We start from the raw sequence: 26,119 nt of genomic DNA, 5'->3' as shown, positions 1-26,119 counted from the left end.
GGGATTGCAGCAGAGCCCAGGAGCAGATGTGCATTATAAAGCAATATGAGGCGTAATGAGAAAAGCATTCTTCCCTATCCTATTAATTGTTGGCACTACCTGATAATCAAGAATTGCTGACCCCTCCCACCCTCCAGCTAGCAGATATTTGTGTATTGCAAGGCACCATGGCCCAAACACAAGCTCAATTCTATGTAATGCTGAGAGCCAGTGTTTCAGTAACATTAATCTGAACCCTCCCTATTCCCTCTACATTGCTTTATAACACAACTTGTGAATAATACATAAATTTCTTCCGATAGGTGAATGACTGAGTGAATGATACAATGCAACTGATGAACTATGCAAAAATTTTAATTGTCAATGATGAAGATGATTTTAAAACATGGAAAATGCTTTACAAATAAGATTTAAGGTTAAAAGCAGGATGCAAAACTGTCAGATACTAAGCTTACAGATATGTAAAAATGGAGTTAGATGTAAAGAAAGAAAAGGCAAGCTGTTGTTTTGATAGGGAAGATGATAAGCACTTTCTTTTTTTCTTTTGAAAATACCCTTTAATGTTCCTATGATATTCTAATAATGAAAGTTATTTTAAAATCAAAACCCACCTCATAGGAAAAAGTTAGTTACTGCTTACCATACAACCATAAAATAAAACCTGCATGTGATAAATGTTGAACCATTTTTTTTTTCAGGTTCAAAAATAGTGTTGGAATCTGCCAAGGAATCAGCTCACATTATTCAATGTCAGACACATTTACACTCATATGTATTAGTAATTCCTTTGGTTGACTTTTCCTTGCCGTTGCCATGGCAACCGTTTCCACTGCCATTAGTACCTCTAGGGCCCTGCCTCATTCACATGTTTTTAGGCCGTTTCTCTTGTAACAAAGCAATTAATACTTGTGGCATATCTGTATCGAAGCCCTCGTGACCTGGGCTGTCTCTTGGAACTGCTGAGCATTCGGTTTCCTTCCTTTCTGCTTCTGTAGGTGCTTCTGCTTCTCTTTTCACTTTTCTTCTCTCTTTTCTTCTTCTCACTAACTCTTAACAAGCCTCTTGACTATTTCTAATTATATCCTATTTGGATTATTTAAAGTTTCTTTTTTTCACACATACTCCTGTTTCCCTATGCAATGACACTCTCTCCATCATCAACAAAATAGCACATTTTCATTCATGACCACTTTGGACCACCGCCATAGAAGAGAATCAAAATGCAGTGGGGATAATTGAGACTTTAGAGTGATTCTAGACGGATGATCACATGGTTGTGTAGTCAGGATTGTGCACCTCCGGTCACAAGACATCCACAATAGCACAAGATATCACCTTGCATTTTCTGACAGCTGAAGTGAGTCATCTAATAGTCTTCTCTAATGAAGATTAAGGATACTGGCTACCTTTCTTCATGCCAAATTAATTTTTTCATAGTAATGACCAAGTGGTGAGGCTGCTATAAGATGGACTGATTGTTACACTGCTGCAGAGAGAATAAATGTAGGCACTTTTTGTTAGGCAATAACTATCAAATGCCTCATCAGTGTTTACTCCCTTTGGCTCTGTAACTCTTATAGAAATCTCTTCTAAGAAAATTATCTAAAATGTAGGAAAAAATAGGTATTTGTTTGAAAAAAAATATGCAGTATCCACAAGATAAAACATTTGCAAGTGATACATTTCTAATGGCATGGCAAGTGCGTGTGATGTAATGGTATTTCAAAACATTAATGTGAAAAAACAGGATGTGAATATGCGATTCTAACTTTGTAAAAAGAATAAACTAAACCACAAGCCCTGTAAGAACAGGAACCATGTTTATCTTATTTATCTTGTATCTATATAACCTACCATAACATCTGTAAATATCTGTTGTATCAGTGGATGAATGGATGGACAGATGCATATGTGAGACAAAAAGAATGGAAGGTAATACACCAGATTTCTAAGAATGGTTGTTTTTGTGCTTTGTAAGTTGTTCTTTGCTTAATTGTGTTTTCCATCTTATTAACTTTTAAAGACTTTTTGAAGGAGGTGAATTAATCTTCTTAGGCTTATGCCTTGCATACAGAGACAATACAGAACAAATCTATACCCTTTTTACATAGAACCTTCCAAACAGTTCCAGCAATTTCAAACAAACTCTGTATGACATGTATTCCCAACCCCATGTAGGGCCTTACCTACTTCATTCTGCAAGACTAAATGTTTTTAAAATAGGTGGGAAAGCTATATAAATTCAAGAACTCTGTACAAATATGAGAATTCCATATACTAAAATTACTTTTATTATTTTATAAATTCTCTTCCTAATGCATGAATCAGATCATCTCCATCATTAAAAATCTTCTTGCCTAATGAATAAAATTCAACTCCTTAGTCTGGCATTCAAGGCTTTCCAAAACCCAGTTCCAACGTGTATCTCTAATTTCATGTCCCATCACAATATTACCCAAACCCTGTGCACTAGCCTTCCCAGATTATTTGCTATTTGCTGTGTATGCAGTACAATGTCTTGCCTTCCGACCAATGCTGACACTGTGCCCTTAGTTTGAAATGCTCTTTTTCCCTTCCCTCTTGTCAAAATCCTTCAACACCAACTGAAACACCCCCTTTTCTGGCCATGAAGATATGATCAGTGATGACAATCAGTCCGTAAAATATTTAAGATTAAAGCCTGTTTACATTTTCAAATACTCAAGCATGTGGTATCTGCTATCAGATCGATCAAAAATCAAATTATCTAATATTCATTGGCCTTCTAATTAGGATCTACTATGAGCACATCTCATTAATGAGAGATAGCCATTTTACCTGGCAAAGGTTCACTCGACTCCATCGTGACAGGAAAGTAAGAGAGAAAGAGAGAGAGAGACAGAGAGAGAGAGAGAGTGTGTATGTGTGTGTGTGTTACATAAGGTTTAGACTCAGGATTAATGTAACCAGCACTCTGCAGCATGTGTGCATGCGTGTATTGGGGTTGAGGGAGAGTAGCACATACTGACTTGAAGGAATTTCTGGGATTGTAGAACCGTCTTATAACATTTTTATTTTTTTTAAGATTTTATTTATTTATTTATTTGACAGAGAGAGACACAGCTAGAGAGGGAACACAAGCAGGGGGAGTGGGAGAGGGAGAAGCAGGCTCCCCCACTGAGCAGGGAGCCCGATGCGGAGCTCGATCCCAGGACCCTGGGATCATGACCGGAGCCGAAGGCAGACGGTTAATGACTGAGCCACCCAGGCGCCCCTATAACATTTTTAAGAGTTACAAAATTTAAGCAGGGATCACTAGTGATGAGAGAAGGAGAGAAACAGCAATTTTCTAGCATGGTAGATAGGCCAAAAATAGCATGTGAAGGGGAAAAAAAAGAACTTCAAAGGACATTTGTTTCCACCTTTTAAGGCATACTTGGGAAATTCACCAAAAGATGACATTTTAAAATGTTTCTCTTTTATAATGGTTACCCAAACTAGCCTTCACCCGGCCCATGAGAGCAAATAGGAGATAAAACCACCAACCCAGAAAAACACCAGCTGTCAGAACAGACTGTCACATGGCAACTTCACTTAATTCAGGCACAGAAATGCCTTCACTGAAGTGCCAGGCTCTCTTCTCTCCCTCCTCCTGTGGGGGACACTTCAATACAGCCAAATCATTTTCTCTTGCCTTGCAGTCATCTGTCTGTCGTCTTTTAGAATACCTATTATATTTCCATTTTTTGTAAGTGTTCAAATTTCCTTCCTCATCACTAAAAAACACATATAACACCCCCTTCAATTTGTATGAAAATTCATTCAACCCCCTCTTTCCCAATAAAAATGGAGTACACTTTTCCTCACTTTGTATTTCACTAATTCCCTCAATAAGTTCTAACAGAATTACACCTATATTCCATCTCCCAATGCCTTTTTTCCACTAATTCCTTGGAGGATTGCTAGTTCAAACTATTTCAAGATAATTGATTGATGCTTACTGGTGTTACTCCATCTCTCCAGAAGACCGAACAAAAAGAAATGGGATTAAATCACATCTGAGAGGAAATACTGAAACAGAAAGAAAAAGCTTCTTAAGTGTATAAATCAAATGTTACAAGAGTTTCTATGAAGGTTATAGAACACCAATCATCAAAATTCTTTAAAAAAGGAGTTAAGTCTATTTTTAAAGCCCAACCTCCTCGGAAGAAGTGCTCCTGAATGAAAGACTTCTTAATGCCTTATCCTTCACAAAAAATCTATGATTAACATATTACAGCAGCAGACACTGTTAACTGCCTACCCAATATCCATTCTTCCCTCTTCCTGACCAACAGACTCCTCTTATGCTGCTAGAGATGGCCATGTAACCTGGCTAATGAAATGTATCCAGGGACACCTGAGGGGCTCAGTCAGTTAAGCATCCGACTCTTCATCTCAGCTCAGGTCTTGATCTCAGGGTTGTGAGTTCAAGCCCTGTGTTGTACTCCATGCTGGGCGAGGAGTCTACTGGAAAAAAAATAAATAAATAAAAATAGAAGAAGCGACTGAGAAGGAGCTTCTGAGGAAGCTTTACAAAAAGGAATCAGACTCGGTAGTCATGCTCCTTTACCCTTTGCCCTTTGCTCTTTACCCTTTCCCATTCTTCCAACTGAAAGGCAAACTCAAACCCTAGAGATGTAGCCACCATCTTGGATATATGATAAAGGAAGTCACACACTAGGGGTGCCTGGGTGGCTCAGTCAGTTAAGTGCCTGTCTTTGGCTCAGATCATGGTCCCAGGTTCTGGGATCGAGCCCCCCATCGGGCTCCCTGCTCAGCGGGAAGCCTGCTTCTCCCTCTCCCTCTGCTGCTCCCCCTGCTCGTGCTCGCTCTCACTGTCACTGTATCTGTCTCTCTCTCTCAAATAAATAAATAAAATCTTTAAAAAAAAAAAAAAAGGAAATCACATACTAAACACAGCAGAGGAGGAAAACATAGGCACCTTGTACTAGTACCCCAGCCAAGGTCAGCTTCTTCTAGACTTCCTGTTATAGGACAAAAATAAAGTCCTTCTTTAGTTAAACCACTATAATAGGGTTTCCTATTATCTACAGCCAAACCCGAAGTTCACTGGTACAATTACATTCCCTCTTTCTTAAAACTGCCTACCCTTGGCTCCTGTGAAACCACATTTTCCTGGTTTTCCTCCTCTCTCACTATCCCTTCCTCCTCTTTCTCCTTTGCTGGATCTTCTCTGTTCAGCCTCCTCAGAACTCTCCTGGGATCAGTCTTGGGCTCTTTGGTCGGCAAAATAATGGCCTCCAAAGTTGCTCATATTCTGATCCTCAAATTATGTGAATATTCTACCTTACATGGCAAAAGGAACTTTGCAGGTATGATTAAGGATCTTGACATGAGGAAATCATCCTGGATTATCCAGGTGGGCCAATGAAATCACAAGGATGTTTATAAGGGAAAAAGGGAGGCAGGAGAGTCAGAGTCAGAAAAAGTTATGATGATGGAAACAGGGTGAGTGATACACTATAAACATGGAAGGAGGGGCCACAAGACAATGAAAGCAGGTAGCCTCTAGAAGCTAGAAAAGGTGAGAAAACAGATTCTGCCCTGGAGTCTCCACAGAGAACTCAGCCCTGCCAACACCTGATTTCAGTCCAGTGAGACCCATTTGGACTTCTGACCTTCAGAACAATAAATAATAAATTCGTGTTGTTTTAAGCTATTACTTTTGAAGTAATTTGTTACAGCCATGATTGGATGCTAATATGGGTTCCATTTCTTTCTCTATCTAGGTGTTCTTCCTAAGAGACTTCAAGGCATCCTGTGGCTTTAAAACCTATCTATATCCCACAATTTCCAAATCTTTCTCAGCAAATCTCACATCACCGCAGGATGTCAGATTTGTATAGTCAAATTAATACTAGTGGGAGACAAAAACAAATAGTAGCCCTTTACAAATGCAGACTTATCTAAGCCTATTTTTATCTGAATGTGTTACTTGTTGAATTAGTCTTTCTGTGTACCCCACAGGTAATGAGGCAGCATCTGACAACAGTGAAGATGCAGTGACAGAGTAGGCCAACATCTACTTCATTCATTCATTCCTTCATCCAAATATGGTTACTGACCCAACCTAGAAAGTGCCAGTTGCCATGCCAGTCCCCAAAGTGGATAAGGCATGTTCTTTTTTGTGCATCTAATAGACATCTCAAACTCCACACAGCTCATCCCACAGCATCTACCCCTCCCCACCAGAAAACACTCTGTTCCTTTCCCAGGCTCCCTCAACTGCAGTAAAATGCACCATCATCCATCCCGTTGCTCATGCCAAAAACCTAAGAGCTTACCTTGCACCCATTCCTCTTCCCTCATTCCATGCATCCAGCCTAGAAGCAAATCCTGTCAACTCCATCTTCCAAAACAACCCAAATGCATCGGCATCTTCCCTCTCTACCGCTTCCCTTGCAATCCAAGCCACTGCCATCCTTCATGTGGAATACCGCAACCACCTCCAACAATCTAGTCCCCACACAGCAGCCACAAGTACATTTTTAAAATGTAAACTAGACCACATCACTCCCCTGCTTAAAACTCATCAATGACACCTTGTTGCTCTCAGAATAAAAGTCAACCTGGCTTTCAAAGACTTTCTTCCTGCTTCCTAAATCTCGACCTTGTCCCATACCTGGCTTGAATGAGTAAGAGAGGACAGTAGCCTTGCTGTATCCTCAGATGTTGCCTCACCACACACAGGAGGCACACACAAGACACAAACTAAACTAACTGGTAGCAAATGGAGACAAAAGTAGACTCAGTTAAGCCTGCATTCTGTAAGGGCGCTGCTTACATGACTCCAGCGTTCACCGTGGTCAGTCTAATAGTCTGGTGGGGTCCCCCTGAACTATAGAATAACACCCCAAGGATTCTCAGCTTAGGAACACTCTGAAGAGTATAAAAAGATTGGTGGGGAATTCCTAAACCCTCATTTTGTAATGGGAACAAGACACAGTTCACTAAGTATACGAATAATACTAAAAGCCATAAAAAATGTCGAGGGGATTCTGGTATGTCTCATTTCACTATGGAACTAAAATAATATAATTGCATTAGTATTTGTACAACTCACATTCACCATGGAGAATTTACTAGAATCCAGAAACTTTGCTAAGAGCTTTACATGAGGTGTTCTATCATTACTCTTATTTTACAGGTGGCGTGACTGAGTTTGAGGAACACGAGGTCACGCAGTTATTACCTGACAGACTCAGGCTACAAACCTGGTGACCTGAGTCCTGAGCCCACACACTTAACCACAGCACTAACCTAAATTAAACAGCAGGGTCAGAGATTAGTCAGACTTTCTCAGACGGTTCTCTCTGGACCCTTTTCTGAACAGCTTAGCCTGTGTGGCTCCCATTCCCACCCAGTCCTCTGCTGGGATGTCTGTTTATTTCAGGCCTCTTGTTATAAAGTCTTGAGTCTCTGCTTAAGTACTTATTCAAAGGGCTGATTTCATCATATCCTGAATCCCGACACATCTGGCTTTGCTCCCCTCCCACAGATTCTGGGTAATGCTGTGATGGCTCCCTGGTGCTGGAGCTCCCTGGCTCTCCAACCTGAGTGCTCTACAGCTGGCTCTCTGGGCCCCAGCGTTCCCTGCTTGGTAGCTGAGCACTGGCAGCAGGATTAGCATATCCCAAAGTCTCATTGATGTGAAGAATATATATCTGCTTGAAGTGCAAAGTTAATATGAGTCACTCATCAGACAGAAACCTGGAGGGAATGACATTCCCTACGAAATACATTTAACAACTCCATATTAAATGTTTAATTATTTCACGCCCAATTTTATATAGGTTATTCTAAAATACTCTAATAGGGAGCAGGACTTTTTAATCACATTTGGTAGATTCTAAATTGAAAACACATTAATAAATGAAATCACCAAGTGCTTTGATTTCTACAGATTTCTACCCTGCAGTGCACAACAGGAGGGCAGGTGTACCTCTTCCCCAAACAGTATTCTCTCGACACCTGGGTCATACAGTAAGTAATATGTTTGTCTTTCTATCACGCTTTTTTGCTTTGGCATTTGACCATTTACCACAAAGGAGGTGAAGATGACAGGGATAAGAGACAGAAATGTATAGTTCTGCTGCTTATTTTTCCTACTAAAAATTTAAGGCACATGGTCTCTACATCGTATGTCTTTGCTTTGGGTTCACATTATGGGGATATTCAGAAGAGCCTGGGAGAATTCTGGCCAAACTGAAAAGGAAAAGGCACCCATAGAGTTATCAGTCATGTTTTCAAGCAGGTATCAGCATATTTTTAAATGCCAAATAATATGAGTAAGTACTATGTCGAAAAGATTAAAAAATGCATCTACATTTTAACCTCTAACATCTCCTGCCTCACTAAATGCCATAGGTAAATTTCCAAATGGGGGCCATGTCGCTTTAAGAAAATTAAGCCTAAACATAGTAGAAACATAGCCAATAACAGTTACCAAAAATAATTCATGTCTATGTTACTCAGTGCACAAGACATTGCTTATACCCAAGAAGAGATAGGGCTTTGCAGCAGGGTAGCTCCTCCCAGCTGTCAGAAGCCAGTTTCCTTATCAGTCCAGCAGGAGTGTAATTAAAGACAATAGCCAGAGCAGCTGTATTGAAAAAACAAGTCATTTGTCTTCCCCTTCCCCTACCTGCTTCTGCTCACATAGTTAATCTGAACACAGCATCAGCTCCATCGTCAAGGCTTCTTCAAAAGGCAGAATAATAGGAAACATATATCTGTTTCCCACTGTGGATTATGAAGGTTGAAGAAATACTTGCTCTTATCTTGCTGTTACATTATATAAAGTGCTAGTAATTTAAGTCTGGAAATTCAAAAGCTCCTAAGATAGGGCAAGTTTTTGGAGAATGAGAAAAATTATTGTCAGGAATAGGGAGAATCTATGGAAATGACCTAAACTCAGTGGTATCCTGGAAAATGTTTAACTACGGGCCGTCAAGGAGGAAAAAGCCCTGCTTTGTAACATTTCCAATTTCTGTGGTTAAATACCCTCACCGTGGTTGATGTCAGGCTACCAGGGTGACATCAGAGAACACAGAGGTGGAAAGAGAGGCACAGGAGGATGCCAATACACAGTGTTTACACCACACATACAATAGATGCGCATGATCTCCAGAGCACAGATAATAGATAATCTGGACATAATCTCAACAACATAAATTTAAAAAAAAAAACTAGGAAGTGGTGAATTTTTATTGTTACCTTTGTTTTTAATGTAATTTATTGACATTTTATACGATTTAATTTTTAATAATGGCTATGTTTATTGCCTTGTAGAATTCCTGAGAACACTCACCTCTCACAAGCTGACCTCAGTCCGCCATGATCTATACTATATGCTGGCTGCCACGTTACTAGCAGACATAAATAGTCCTCAAGTTATAACAGGTAGAAGAGGATGCAAAAGAACAACAGTCGTTTTTTTCAACAGTGGAATTTGGTCACTTCCTTAATCATTTTCCCAAGACTGATCTTTCTAGGATAATCTCCCCGAAGCCAGAAAAAAAAGAAAAACTCTAGGAACATGCTTATGTGTTGTTACTAAAACAGTGAGAACACAGGTACTTTTCACAATCATGATTGTTGAGAATGCATTTTGTAGCCCTCTCTTCATCACATGTATATAACTAAATGCTAATAGGAAATTTGGGCTGAGGCACTGAGACGTAAAAGCCGTGCCCTCAGTGAAGGGCAAAGCTTTACTGAGAATTTGCAAAAGAGGTGATTAAAAAACAGTTACATGGACTTCTACTTCTGGGAAGATGAAGCTGACCTAGTTCTCCCTGTCTTTCCGACTAAGTCACAACTAAAAACCCTGGACATTATACATAAAACAAATGAAAGTCCCTGAAAGGCAGAGAGAAGAGACAGGGCAGCTAGGGAGTAACACAGAAGTGAGTTTCCTGGCTTATGTTTTTGCCTCATAAATCCCAGAGTAGAGCTGAAGAAGCCAGCAACCCAGAAACACCGATGGAGGTGACTAAAAAGCCCCCAAAAGTCTGTACTCTCGAGCCAAAGGACCTTGAAGGATGGAACAGTCCTGTATCTCGACTATACTGCTATCAGTGTCCTGGCTGTGATACTGTACTTTAGTTTTGCAGGAGGTTACTATTGGGGAAAAGTGAGTAAAGCGTACATAGGATCTGTCTGAATTATTTCATACAACTGCATGTGAATTTATAACTATGTAAAATCAAAAACGTAATTTAAAAAAATACTTATGTGTCTCCTACCCCCTCAGCTATATCAAGATATAAAAGGGTCAGAAGTCGGAGATCAGGAGGTTTGGAGAATGTTATTGGTGTACCAAGAGGCCCATCCTCTCTCCCAAAGTAGTAAACTAGGAGCTGTTTTCCCCATCCCTGCAAATCAAAATAGAAGACCTGCAAATCAAATTAGGAAGACCACTTAGAGAGCTTAATATTTGGCCCCTAGAGATGGGGACTACAGACTGACTCCCACCCGAAAAATCTAAAAGGCAAGAAACCAACTAGCTAGCGGCTTTGGTAGAAAAGCAAATGAGATGTGGCTGCTTGAGGCAGCCTAAGTTCCTGGAGTTTGTGAAACAAAAGATATGTGACTATTTCCTGGGGACCAGATGGAGACCATGCACAAGACAGCTAGCAAGGGTCTTCTTAGATCTGGTCCAAGAGAGTCCCTGGAGGGGCAGAAAGACCTCAACAGGAAGAAGCTAGGATGCTTCTGAGTTCCTAAGGGATGAGGAAGCTTTTCTAAACCTCTATTCAGAAGAGAAATGCCAATGTCAATGGAATGGTGCTTTTCCTCTTCTGAGGGATCAATTACCAAGGTCAGCAACCTGGAGAAAGAGGAGCAGAAGCCTTAGGTGGGTAAAGAACATACAGCAGCAAATGCTGTATTAATGTTCACATGTGGAGTTTTCTTGTGTTGCCTCAAGATGGCAAACAATCATTACTGGTTCTCAAATTGATGAATCCTGAGGGCTTTCGAAAACAGGGGCTTGTAGATCATTTCATTTTTAATCATCACATAAACAGGTCAGGGTCTTCACTACTGACATGCACTTTGAATTGTTTTTTAATTAACACAATTACAACATACACAGCAAGAGTAAATTCATTAAAAGGAATTAGAAGGAATTCAATGGAATCATTTTTCCCCTAAACATACTCTCTGATGTTGCTAGTCTTCTATGAGAAGACATACTTTTATGGGCTTCTCTCTTACTTCCCCTGCCCACCTCACACCCCTGCTCTGAACCCACCCTCACCATTATCTTCTCCAAAGACAGAAAATTCTAATTCTGAGTCATATTCCAGGGCACATACCATACCACATAACCTAGTGGGTGGAACCACCATGCAGAAAAGGGTCAGCATGTGACTATGCTTTCTTCTTTCTCTTGGTTGGTTGCTGCTGAACTGATGAGCTGATCCATGTCCTGGACATACACGGTCTTAGGATGATAAAATGATTCTCAAGAGATGTTAAGAGAAACAAAAGGAAGTTGCAGGAAATTATTAGAGTATGTAATATCTTGCTTCTGGTGGTTTTTATTCCATTCTTTTTTTAAAAAGCCATCTTAACATACTTTTTTTATTTTGCACCCGATAACTGTATCATTCAAAATCCTTGAAGTTCTAATTCTGCCACCTGTTTCTCGTGACTCTAACTCAAGGTGAATTGTTTTCTTGTGTGTTTTGTACTTTTACATTAAGAGCTCATGTTTAGTGGGGCTATGAACACCCTTGGGGCTGAGTTGAGGATGTGTGTTTGCTTCTTTCAGATGCCTTGGGGCTCTTTCTACATTAGGACTTTCATATTAATTTCTTGGCTTGAGTATAACTGGATATGTATCAAATACCCTGGGTGAGTAAAATGACTGTGATTACACGTTCTCAGAGAATACCTTTTTCCTGCCCAGAGCTCAGACAGAGACATACAAATTACAATCTCATCTCCCTTTGTATGTGGATTGATTTTTTTTTTTTCTAGTTTGCCGTTTCCTGGCTATTCAGCCTTTGAGGACCATGCCCTTAGACTGGAGTTCCATTCCATGGGTCCCTCATCCTCAGCACAAGCTCTTGTCCCTACTCCCAAACCTAAGCTCCTTGACTACCGGCAACATCTCTCAGGGCAACTCATACTTCAGTATCCACTTACTCCTGTCTTTAGTTTTTGTTTTGGTCCTTAATTTCTCTTTCTCTTGCACTCAGTTATCCTTCAAATAGATATATGTTATTTTTTACCTAGTTACCCAGGCATCGTGTAGTAGGAAAGTTTTCAGGTTATCTAATCTCTAAATTGCCAAAAGAGAAGTCCAGTATGTGAGAATTCAATTTGGTATATGTTATATAGTCTACCACATCAATGCTTCTCAGACTTTTATTTACATACAAATCAGCCGAGGATCTTGATAAAAAACACATTCTGATTCTAGGTCTTGGCTGGGGGTCAAGAGTAGACCTTTCTCCTGGCTCCCAGGTGAAGCGAATACTGTTGATCTGCAAATGACACACTGAATAGCAAGCTTCTAGATGATCATGTTTTTAAGTAGTAATTATCTACAGATACATTACAAGTGATTTAATCTTATCCTTTATACTTTTCCATGTTTTCTGAATTTGTTCCAATAATATGACAAATAATGATATTATTTCCATTTTTAAGAAAACATACTCAGTTTATAATTACTTTATGGTTTAGGATCTCATAATCCGTCTAGATCTGCTTTACTCCTTCTGGCTCCACTCTATTAGTTTTGTTCACCACTACACTGTCACACAGAAGAATGTGACTTTCCTGAAGGGAAAGAACTGTACCTTATTGTATCATAACAAGATCTTACACTCAAAAAGCAATCAAAAATATTTATAAAGAACAAACAACTCTGGTCCTCTTCCAACCTCTAACTTCAAAACCAAGCATAAAACAAGGGCATTCCCAACATTTACTCATTCAATAAACATTAATATGACAGGTGGACCCATCAGTCTCTACCTATAAGGAGCTTTAGAGTTATTGCTCTGTACAGGTTGGATCAAACAGTCGACATCTCAGTCATAATAATAATAGCTAACACTTACTGAACAACCATTGGATGCCAAGCATCTGACATGTATTATTTCACTTATTCCTTCAACAATCCTCTAAAGGAGGTAATATTATCCTCATTTTTTTTTAAAGATTTTATTTATTTATTTGACACAGAGAGAGAGAGAGCACAAGCAGGGGGAGTGGCAGAGGGAGAAGCAGCCTCCTCACCGAGCAGGGAGCCCGATGCGGGGCTCAATCCCAGGACCCTGGGATCATGACCTGAGCTGAAGGCAGACGCTTAACCGACTGAGCCACCCAGGCGCCCTTTATCCTCATTTTATAGATGAGAAAAGCTGAAGCTTGTAGAGAGATCGATAACTTTCTCATGGTCACTCCACTAGTAAACTGTAGAGCAAGAATTTAAAATCACGTCATCCTGACTCCAGAACCCAAATTCTTACCCACTAGGCTATATTACATACACACATAAATTTCAAAGCACTCTGGCTCAGGCATGAAGCAAAGATCACATCGTAAGGCCAGCAGGAGAGGGACTACACTGAGATCCAGGGGTCTCTCGTTCACAAGGACAGGAAATATGGGCTGAAGATAGATAACCTACTGCAAACATCAGCCTCAGGGAAGACACACCCAAGGTTTGGTCTGAAGCAAAGTTTAATTCCAACCTAGATGAACTACAGAGGCTGAGTCTGCTGCCCGCTGACCCCCACTGGAACAGCTCCCACTGCAACAGTCCTGGGCTTTCAGATGTCCAGCTGCAGGCAATGAGGGAGAAAATAAATTTGGGGACCCTGCGGTAAGGGCAGGCATAAAAGCATGTAAGCCAGTATGGTGACACCAAAGTTCACTGATATGCTGAAGAAAGCCCACCATCTAGTAAGCACTCTTTATTAGGATGAAGAAATCAGGATTTTCACAATGTGCTATGGTATTTGAAAATGCCATTGCCTGGGTCTGGAGGACACAGCTCTGTAAAATTTATAGTTTCTGGATTTTAAACAGAAGACAGGTTCAGAAGAGGGTTTGTCAAGTTGAAAGCATGAGAAGCTAAGGGTAAAGGGATTGAGGAGTGAGCTCCTGAGTGGTACTTTTAAGTCGTTAGATAGATAGATGATCAGTGCCAACAAACATCAAGGATGCTTGTGCCCACTTACTAGCAGATGCAACCTCTTCTAAAGAAAAGGTATTTTCAAAAACTCAGACTAAATGGGATAGAGTAGAATCCTCACATCTGAATAGAATGTTACGGAGCCTTGAAAATCTCATTGTAACTGTTTATACCACTGTTTGCCATCTGTAAAAATTCTACCTAGAAAAATTATGAGAAAAAAACTATACACATTCTTTAATAATAACTCATGGTCTTGAGTATTATGAAAATAAGCATTATGTAATTATGCAACTATCAGATTCCTGCCTGAGGCTGATTAATCTCAGAACACCAGGCAAGGTGTAAATGAAGCCATGGCCAAGGGTCAGCTCTTATGATGGCTATTCAGGGTCGCTCTGTTTCATGACTGCCACCTGACCCCTCACTTCAGCTGGTGGCAAAGGAACAAAGCAAGATAGAGGTAGAAACGGTCCTAGTGATCACAGAGGAATGGCACTGTTTTTCCATATAAAGGAAAACATATTATTAGGTCATGGCTGACATTTAGTAGGTAATTCACTCAAATGACTTACCACTTCATACCCTGTAATTTGATGTGATTCTTCTTTTAATAGCACACTGAACAGATGCACATTTCCAATTTACATTCAAAATGACAGCAAATTCTCTTTCCACCAATATGGCTTTTGTGAACAATGAGGAAAGAGAAGGCAAATGTTCTAGGAAACCACACAGATCTCTGGCCCTGGCTGCCTGTCTCATCATTCCTCTGCCCCCTTCACCTTGATGAGCCCCTTCCCTATAGTCCTTTATATCCTTTGAAGTTCTATTCTTCCCTCTCTTGGCCCCTGAAAATGTGAATGTACTTATCACTTAATAGATATAGATAGCTACATGATAGATAGATTTTACCAGAAGAATCTGAAGACATCTTCCAATTCTCGGGCATGAGAAAGATGACCCTTCTCTCTTTCTCTCACTGTAACTCCTGTCTTCACCCATCCATCCATTAAAGGCTTGCTGTGACGTTTAAATGCATTTTTGATAGTATAAGAGAAATATAGTAGACCTAGATAACTAATCCCCTTTTCTTCTCCATTCCTTTCCCCTACCTTACCCCCACTTTAATCAGATCTCTCCTCTCCTTAAAAATAAACTTTGAAGAATGCTCTTGAGGGATGTGTAATACCCTGTTGATTGTAAAATTGACCTTTAAAACATTTTTTAAAGACTGTGTGGACACATACCCTTTGTTCCCAAGGCTTTTCATCTTTATATAAGCACCACCAGTAATACTTAGCCACCTAAAGTTTAAACTTTCTCTGAGAATTAAGTTGAAGGCTTGCGAGTCTTCTTTCAGAAGATAAAAGATAACAGTCTGCTGCACATAATGTCCCTCTTCCATCAAGCATTTTTTTTTTAAGATTTTATTTATTTATTTGACAGAGAGAGAGACAGCGAGAGAGGGAACACAAGCAAGGGGAGCAGGAGGGGAAGAAGCAGACTCCTTGCCGAGCAGGGAGCCCGATGCGGGGCTCGATCCCAGGACCCTGGGACCATGACCTGAACCGAAGGGAGACGCTAAACGACTGAGCCACCCAGGCGCCCCAAGCATTTTTTTAATAAGAAAATTAACGTCCTCAAGTTTAGTAAAAACAATTTGATTCAAAGGAGAATTGATTGCTGCAGACGGTCCTCAAATTCTGTTGCAGCTTTGGAAAACATTCTTCCCAAGTAACCGAAAATGTTTAATCCAATACGAAAAAATTAGACCTCAGTTCTGCCGTAGAAAATGTAGCAAAAGCCAGTGTCTTGCATTTCTGCAGAGCTGAAATTGAGAAAGAATATCAGGTCAAATAAATGCATCACATTAAAATATATGTCAACTGTGGGGTAGCTCATATTATTGTTGGCAACTTTTTGCTCCCTACCCTGCAAGAGAATTACACATCTTTGTTGTTTGCTGTGATTCCTGCAAGGCAGAGCACATCTCACTGCCCACAGTCAGACCTGGCCATGGACTTGACTGGCCAATGAATGTCAGCAGAAATGACAGTGTGCTTACTCCAAGCAGGAGCTTATTTAGGAGGCCTGCTTTTGCTTTTTAATCTCTGTCTAAAGTATAGCATATCCTAGATGGGATGCCCCATTAGCCTGGATTCCAAAATGAAGACTCATGGAAAAGAGCCATATGGAACAGAGCCCCGGCCACAGCTGTTAAGTGCAGGCAATCGGCAGCAATAGCTTCAACCCATCCACAGAGGACATACAATGGGATGAAGAAATAAATCTTCATTGTTATTTGCCACTGAGATTTGGGGGTTGCTTTTTATCACAGATTAGATGATTAATACAACAAACAAGTCATGATATGCTTATCCCAAGAATGGGGAGACTAGTTTTCTGTGTTCTAGGAAAAAGAACATTTATAGAACATCTGCTCAAGGCTAACTACTATTCTAGGAGTTTTCATGAAATTGCCTGCCAATCACATGCCCGAAAAAACCTCTTGAGTCTCATCCAGAAAATGAAAGGTTAGGGTTCTATGACCTCTAAGAAAGTTTTCAGAGCTGGCATTCTATTATGAGTTCCTTACTGGAGCCATTCAGGAAAGTAAAATTCATGACATAATTTAGAGTCACTATATTTTCAAGAGAGTAGATATCTGGCCAAAAGTGGATATTTGGCCTTATGTTTTTTTCATAATATGACTGATGTTTTAATGTACCAAGAATTATAGTACCATTTTCAGAGAAAATTGTCTTACAGTTCACTAATGTTCACTAATGTTTGAAACTTCTTATTTCAGAGAACAAAACCCATTTTTATTTCCTATATTTACCTACTTATTACCTAACTACCAAAAATGTTGGATTCTTCCATTTTTAATGGCAATCTTCAATTAAATTTTAGCTTCCTTTTATATTGCCATGATTTTCATTAAGATGCCTGTAAACATAATGATAATAAAGTGAATCTAATAATTTGTCTTTTCCAAAAGTTTATGTGATAATAGCAATATCATCAAAGATTTCACGTCATCAGAGTCTAGTATTATTAAAGATCAATATTGTCACCATTAATGAGACATAGGCATTGTTCTGGGAAGGGAAATACATCTAGAGTTTGATAAATGGATTTCAAATAAAGAGCAGAAATAATCCATCCAGGCTGAAAGAAAGCTTTTAAAGGCTGGCAATGTCAAATGCAGTATTCTAAAGCAAAATTCTGCCTCTTCTGATTTGAAAAAAAATTTTTTTTACATCTTATAGTAATGGTAATATTTTTAACCATTTTATTCAACATTTTAACTATATACCTGTTGGATAGAACAAGAAATCTATAAATGTACCAATCTTTTTAGTTCTAGGCGAAGAATGATAAGCTGTTGGGCCAGAATTAGACACACAGTATTAGTAAAAATATATGAAGGCTATTTTTCTCCAAAGTACAGTATTAAAATTCACTGATATGAACACTCCTATAACATGTGCACTGTTATATCTACACATGAAATAAAGGCACAGACTAGAAATTAAAAAGGTAAGTGTAGATAAAGGGATTATAGGTAATTTGGTTTATATATCTTTTATTTTTATAATAATATACTTTTTAAAGATTTTATTTATTTATTTGATAAAGAGAGAGGGAACACAAGCAGGGGGAGCAGCAGAGGGTGAGGGAGAAGCAGACACCCCACTGAGCAGGGATCCTGACGTGGGGCTCGATCCCAGGACCCTGGGATCATGACCTGAGCCGAAGGCAGCCGCTTAACCAACTGAGCCACCCACGCACCCCTATAATAATATTTTTAAACAGTTACAAATAAATGCTGCTACTATTGTCTTATTATACACTACTTTTAATGTCGTATTTATATATGTTAATTTTAGTAAATCTAACCAATCCATGCTCTTTCCAGAAAACATATACATCACAAGGAGAAAAAAAGAAAACAAAAGCATCCATATTCCTACAAAAACTCCAAATTCTTTGTCTTTTGTCTGTGCATATTTATATGAATAGAGGGAAAAAAACAGAGTTTCCACTTCAAGGATATTTTCAGAATAGCCATCCTATTGAGAACAACAAAAAGATGGACACAATGTTTTAAAATATATATTTGAAATAAACGTTGGTCTCAAAGAACTACCAAGGCAGTGAGAAGTTGTGGGACCAAGATTTAAGAGAAGAAGGAAACCAAGAGGGGTAATTCCAGAACTCAGGGCACTTTTCCCTCTGGGCAAATTGCCAGTTCTGAAAATGATAAATGACAAATAAGAAGCTGAGAAGATGAGCACAATTTTCTTCACTCTCACAGGACTAGGGGAATAAAAATTTGAATTCAAGGCATACCAGAAAGGAGGGGCTCAGTAAACACTCTGCACTTTTTGTGAGATTCTGAATGAGCATAAGGGTGAATTAGGAACAGACTAGCCTTCACAAGAACTGACACTCAGATTTGAATCTGGTCTCAGGTTCTGATGGGATGACATGATTCTGTCCAGATGAACTGTATACAAAAGCCAAAGGAAATCTTCCTGGGACAAAAAAAAAAAATCACCCAGAGCCTCAAGTTATCTCTAAAAATTTTCATAAACAATGCCTGCCCCTCAATTTAAAAAAAAAAAAAAAAGAAAGCATATAAGAGAATAAGCTTTATCTGAAAATCAAGAAAAAAACAACAGAAATAAATTCACAAGTGATACAAATATTGAAGTATCAAAGACAGATAAACTATGTTCAATCAATAACTGATTGAGAAGATGGAGAATTTCAGGGAACTGGAAAGCAGAAAATAAATCAAACAGAAAGTCTAGAATTGAAAAATAAAACATGGTAAATTGACAACAGGAGATGACATACAACTGAAAAGACAATTAGTGAAGACAACATCAGAGGAAAATATATACACTGAAGCATGGAAAATCAAAATGAAAAAATAGAGAAATGATCCTAAAAGGCACATGGGATATGATGAAACTGTCCAAAAATTAGAGAAAATAAAGCAGAAGCAGTATTTGAAGAAATAATGTCAAAACTCCTCCCCCCAAAATGTCAAAAACACCAAGAAGTGCTACAAACTCCAAGAAGAGTAAACACAAAGAAAACCACACTGTGAGAAGAGCATTCTCAAACTGAAAAACAAAGATAAAGAGAAAATCTTAAGTCAACCAGAAGAAAAGAGATATATTACCTTTAAAAGAACAACACTAAAACCATCAGCTGATTGCTCAACAGGAAAGAAAACTAGCAAGAAGACAATGGAATGATATCCTCAAAGTGGTAAAGAAAACACCTCCTAACACAAAATTCTATATCCACCAAAAATATCCTTCAAAGTTTAAGACAAAATACATTTAATACAAAAACTGAGAAGATGTGTGATTAGCACAAATGCACTCATGGAAATACAAAAGGGAGTGCTGCAAGAGAAAGAAAAATCATCCCGGAAAGAAGCTCCAAGATGCAGAATAGAATGCAGAACAATGGAAAGGGTAAAGTATGTCAGTACATTTACATAAATATTGACGAGGATATAACAGGAATAATGTCGTATGGAGTTTATAATATATCATTAATAACCTTGACATTAGTAGCACATAAGGCAAGAGTGGGCTGCTCTACCATCTTTGTATTATCCAGACCTGGTAAAAGTAGTAATATATACAGTACTTTAATAAGTATTTGATTAACAGAAAGAAGGCAAGAAAAAAGAACTTAGACTAGTAGGACAAATAAGTATGAAGATGATAGTTTTATATCCAATATATCAATAATACATTGAATGTGAATAGATCAAACACATAATTTTAGAAAAAGTTGTCAGACTGTCATTAAAAATAAGCAACTTGGGGCACCTGGGTGGCTCAGTCAGTTAAGCGTCTGTCTTGGGCTCAGGTCATGATCCCAGGGATCATGGGGCTCCCTGCTCAGTGGGGAGCCTGCCTCTCCTCTCCCTCTACTACCCCTCCCATCGCCCCCCCCACTTGTGTGCTCTCTCTCTCAAATAAATAGTAAACAAAATCTTTAAAAAAAATAAGCAACTCAATTACATAGAAAAGATACACCATAAATAAGTGAAGTTGGAAATAAAAAGGTGGAAAATAATATACACCATGAAAACACTCATAAAAGAAGGCTAGTAGAGCTTCACTACCATAAGATAAAGCAGACTTCAAGGCAAGAAGCACTACTCTTCAGATGGAAGAGGGACTTTTTTTTTTAAGATTTTATTCATTTGAGAGAGAGACAGAGAGAGTGAGAGAGAGAGCATGATCGGGGTGAAGGGCGGAGGGAGAAGTAGACTCCCCACCGAGCAAGGAGCACGATGGAGGACTCGATCCCAGGACTCTGGGATCACCACCTGAGCGGAAGGCAGACGTTTAACTGTCTGAGCCACCCACACATCCCAAGAGGGACATTTTTTATGATGATAGCTCTAAAGGGAAAATACAGTGCCTACATTTGTATTATGAATCTAAGAACATTACCTCAAAATACATTAAAGCCTAAAACTGGCAGAAATAAAAGAATAGAAAAATCCACATCATGGTTACAAGACTTGAACACATTCTTCTCAGTAACTCATAGAAAAAGCAAACATGACATCAGTAAGGATATAGGTTTGGACAAGATTAACAAATGACTTAATGGACAGATCAAGAGCAGAACACCCAACTAGTGTCAACTACACATTCTTCTCAAATACCACAGGATATTTACCAAACTGTCTCAAATCTGAGGCAAAAATCAAGTTTCAATCAATTTTAGATTCAAGTAATACATGTCATGTCCTGATTAACTGCAGTGGAATTAAACTAATAATTAATACTAAAAAGATAACCAAAAAATCCCCATATGTTTGGACATTAACCAATGCCCTTCTAAATAGCTCATGGGTTAAAGAAGATAATGAAAGCAAGAAATATTTAAGATGAATGACAATAATTTTCTTTAAACTACACATTCATTTTTTACAGATGAAGAACTAACACCGCACTTAGAAGGACATTCACGGCCTTAAATGTGCATCTAAGAAAATTGAGAAAGTCTAAAAATCAATGATCTCAGCACTCATCTTATGAAGTCAGTACGAAAAAGGATGTAAAATTAAACCCAAAAAAGCTGAAGAGAGGAAAAAACAAAGATCAGAAATTAATTAAATAAAAAACAACCATATAAGAAAATCAAAAAAGCAAAAGGTTACTTCCTTGAAAGGCCTACAAAAACTAACAAGCCCCACCAAGACCAAGAAAAAAGGCAAAAAACAGGAATAAAAATGGACATTATTACGGTATCTACAGACATTAACAACTTTATGCCAAAAAATTTGAAATAATAAACTAAATGGACTAATTCCTAGAAAAACATAACTCAGCAAAAGTATCAGAAAATCTGAAGAGTCCTATATCTATTAGAGAAATTAATATAGCCTGGTATTTTTTTCATATAGCAATAGATTACAAACATTTCCTTATGTCATTAAGTATACTTGTTCAGGGATAGAGGACATTCATTATAGTAAAGATTGGGGTCTTATTTAAGCTTTACTAATTTTTAACCATGTGACCTTTGATAAATTATATAACCTCTTCATACCACAGTTTTTAAAATTCTGACCTCATAGATGGGATATTAAATTTACTTAGTATAACGTCTTGGATCTAGTAAATGTTTGAGAATGACAGCAATGAGTATGTTTAATGACCGCATGGTAGTTTGTGTTCCCCTCTTACAAACACCGCAAGAAATCCTTATCTACCTTTACACACATCCCTAATTTCCTCAGGATAAAATCCTGGACATGAAATTAATGGATCAAGAGATTCATGATGCATAGGGTCCAATCGTCCTTCAGAAAAGCTGAATCAGCTTACGCTTCCACAGACAGTATATAAATACTCATTCTCCTACACCCTTGGCCACCTGGATATTATCCTTTTATATTTTTGCTGATTTGGTAGGACAAAGTGGCAGATCACTATTACATTTACTTTGCATTATATTTACTCTTTAATAAGTATGAACACTTATTAGATCTATTGGCATCTGTAATTGTCCTTTTATAAGTTGCCTTTTCGCATCTTTTACCAGAGCAGAAGAAAAGGAAGATAACTGGCAGAAATCACACAGTCCTGGTGGTCAAGGGGTTCCAAAGCAAGTACCTGTTCGTTTGCAAATGCAGGGTGAGGAGAGACAGAAGAAAGATGCCACTCCAGATTGGCGGGTGACAGGGTTAAAAAGCAAAGGAACGTCCTGAGGAGGCTTGTCTTGGGTAGCCGCAAGGCAAAGAGACCTCCACACCAGCCCTCCAGAATCTTAAGTTTATATAGAGGCCTTCACGGGGTTCCCTCCCGTATATCACCGCTGTGGGAATGGTGGGCAGTTGGGGCAGATCGTACAACCCAAGGGAAGGGGAGGGGGTGAGGAGCCTCCAACTGCCCACATCCAGCTTGTGGGTCAGCCGGCAGTCACGTCCCCCCATGACCTCCTCCAACAGGACCATCCAAAAATGTTTTAGTCTTTCCTTTCTGGGGACCTAAAAATTGGTTGCAAATAGGCTGCCTTTTTGACAGCCCTTCTTTCATCCATTTTTCTTCTGGGATATTTGTACATTTTCATATTGATTCATAAGAGCTTTTTAGAGTTTACCTTTTAATTCTGTTTAGTTTTATTTATTTTCATTCTCCTTTAATAAGGGAAGTATTAAGGCCATGGATTCGTCTCTGCAATTTTGGTCGTATCCTGTGGGTTCTTACAGGGAGTTTTTTTCATTATCAATTTTTGCATCTGCAATTTATTTTTCTTGGCATCTGGATTTAGTACATAAATATAGAAAAAAATCAGGACAGCACAATGACCAACTCACATTATCCGTTAGGTTTTGATTCTTGAATGATTACAGAATATTAAACAAAGCACATAAAAACCATACCATGAGAATATGCTCAACTAGAGTAATTGAGGGTTTTTTTCCAATTCCAAGGTTAAAGAAAAAATACGGGAGCAGGGAGAGAATATAAATTCTAAAAGGCAAAACTTATACATAGTCACTGTCAGAAGTTGTATGTGGTTGAAATGATACTGCACTCATGATTAGATAATGCTTTAACATACCAGATGTGATCCCTAATGCATGGGTCTCAGGAAATGAGACCAATCCAATGCCAGGCTGCAGACCGGCATGGGCTGTCATGAAGCCTTTAGCAATTTCAAGTGGAAAAACATGTCACCACGACAAACTTCCCTGAGGTCTGTTTTACTAGAACTAGAAATTACCTCCATGATTAACAATGTATGTTGTAGCACTGTTTATATTATAGCACTGGCAGTTTAGAAATTATTGACATTTCCAAAAGAGTCATCTGATAAGCGATTTTGAAATTATATGAATTGAAGACAGTCCATGGTTTCTTGTCAAATTAAGTTCCTGTTACATGCCTACGGAGACACGCCATGAGGAGTCCCAGAACCAGGCCTGTAGGGATGCAAAATTTAATGAACTGAAGCAGAAGCACTGACTGAACCAAGGTATTTACTGAATTTTACATTATGTGTTTTCAGGTGAAAGCTGCGTGTAAAATCTGTGCAATATATGAGAAAAACGGGCAACCCTGATTTTGTGCAATCATATTCGTCAATGTTTATCACAAAGATCAAACTGTGGGGCGCCTGGGTGGCTCAGTTGGTGAAGCATCTGCCTTTGGCTCAGGTCATGATCCTGGAGTGCTGGGATCAAGTCCCACATCAGGCTCCCAGCTCAGCGGGGAGTCTGCTTCTCTGCCTGCTGCTCCTCCTGCTTGTGCTCTCTCTCTCTCAAATAAATAAATAAATAAAAATCTTTAAAAAAAAAGAAATCAAACTGTGCCTCATCCAATGAGGTCCAGTAGTCTCCCTTATCCATGGGGGATGCATTCTGAGACCCCCACTGGGTGCCTGAAACTCCTGATAGTACTGAATCCTGTATATATTGTGTTTTTTCCTATACGCACATCCCTATGCTAGAGTTAAATTTACAGATTAGGCACAGTAAGAGATTAAGAACAACAACCAATAACAGAACGCTTATAACAATAGTTACATCATACACTTATAACAATAAAATATACACTTGTAACAATGAAAGTTATGTGAATACGGTCTCTCTCTCAAAATCTTATCTTGCTGTACTCACCCTTCTTGTAATGACCTGAGACGATAAAATGCCCCCGTGATGAGATGAAGAGCAGTAAGTGACGCCTGCGTTGTGACGTAGTTAACGTGAGGCTACGTCAGAAGGAGGAGCATCCGCCTCCAGACCAGGGCGGTCCGCTCAGGGATGCTAAAACCTCCGAGAGCAAAACCGCGGAGAAGCGGGGACCACTGCAGAGTGCAGCTCTGAGAGCTTGGAAAAGCAAAGTAACCAACAAAGACAAAATATACAGCTGTAAACGGGAGGCTCATTCTCGCCTCTGTTTTGGCACCGGTAACCCTGTTCCCGTCAAAGCTTATCTCTAAGAGTCTGAGGCGCTGGCTTTTTTCAAGTGCCACAGACGTAGAGAATTTCTTGACGTCAGCATTTCCACTGACTTCCCATAGAATCCTTATAACCTAGCGCACATTTAAATTTGGTCTGGGAAACACCATTTAGAATATATTTTATAGAAGAATGCTTACTGACATACATACAATATATTGCCAAATAGTTCAACACTATAAGGTAGTGACAATTGTGTTATTATGTATTTTATATATTTTCTATATTATTTATCTAATTATTTATATATCTAAATATATGTAAAATATATATAGTATATATTTTGTTATATACACATATACAATTGATCTTCATTATTCTTGGTTCCATATTTGCAAATTTGTCTATTTGCCAAAATTTATTTGTAACCCCGAAATCAATACTCAGGGAACTCTTGCAATCATTCACTGATATTCAAAAAGCGAGGAAAATTTTGAGTTGCCCAACGTTCATGTTTTTAGATGAGGTTAAACAGACGACATTCTGCCTTCTTGTTTTAGCTCTCCTATACAAAGGTCCTTTTCATGGTTTACTTAGTGCCATCTTTTTCACATTTTTGTGCTTTTTGTTGGTGATTTTACACGGGCCCCAAACATAGGGCTGAAGTGCTGTGTAGTGTTCCTACACGCAAGAAGGTTGTGATGTGCCTGATGCAGAAAATACGTGTAACAGGCAAGCTTCATTCAGACGTGAGTTACAGTGCTGCTAGCTACAGGTTCAATATTAACAAATCAACAATGATATTAAATAGTGTCTTTAAATAGAAACACATGTAAAACAATGTGACCAGAGGCTCACAGGAACCTAACCCTGTATTTGCCCTATGAGCAATGCTGCAGTATTGGCTAATTCAGTGTTTGAGGCAACTTTATAGAATATCACTACCAGCAAATAACAAGAATAAGTTATACATAAAATGAGTCCCAGAAACTTAAAGAACTTTAATTTTTTTTAAGCTAGAGAAATTAGCCTGAATAAGGTCATTCTGGTAGCTATTTATTTTTTCAATTAATGAAAATAGATTGAGTTCTTCTATGCGCTGGGTATGGAAGTGGTATATAAATATGGACATTGCCCTTACTTTCTGGATGTTTGTGGTCTAGCAGGGAAGGGCCCCCATTCATATATGCTGTATAATGCACAACCTGACTGGGGAAAACAGATGTAACCAAATAATCACATTAATGAATTGATGATCTCAGACTTGGATAAGTGCTCTGTAAGAGAAGAATATGGTTCTCTAACAAAGAAGTCACTCAACTTAGGTGGAAGGTGGGAGATGAGGAAAGTATTCCAATCAGAACCCATGGCCTGGGCAAAGGCTTGTAGCAGGAGGGAGCGTGACATTCTGTAGAAACTATAAGAAGGACATTGTGCCTAAAGCAAAAGAAAGAAAA

At 38.8% G+C, this 26,119-nt stretch overlaps 1 long non-coding RNA gene across 3 annotated transcripts in view; it reads right to left on the bottom strand.

Moving 5' to 3' along the window:
* LOC118524115 (uncharacterized) overlaps window positions 1-24,446 on the bottom strand; it is a 271,525-nt gene extending 247,079 nt beyond the window's left edge. For all 3 annotated transcript variants that reach the window (XR_013443993.1, XR_004911434.2, XR_004911436.2), the window contains exon 1: window positions 24,381-24,446. This is a non-coding gene — a long non-coding RNA (uncharacterized LOC118524115). The remainder of the gene's footprint in view (window positions 1-24,380) is intronic.
* Between the last annotated feature and the right edge of the window lie 1,673 nt (window positions 24,447-26,119).

This window comes from Halichoerus grypus, chromosome 14 (genome assembly GCF_964656455.1).
Source record: "Halichoerus grypus chromosome 14, mHalGry1.hap1.1, whole genome shotgun sequence".
Taxonomy (NCBI): Eukaryota; Metazoa; Chordata; class Mammalia; order Carnivora; family Phocidae; genus Halichoerus; species Halichoerus grypus.
Note: the sequence above shows the minus strand (reverse complement) of the source record. Positions and strands in the feature narration are given on the sequence as shown.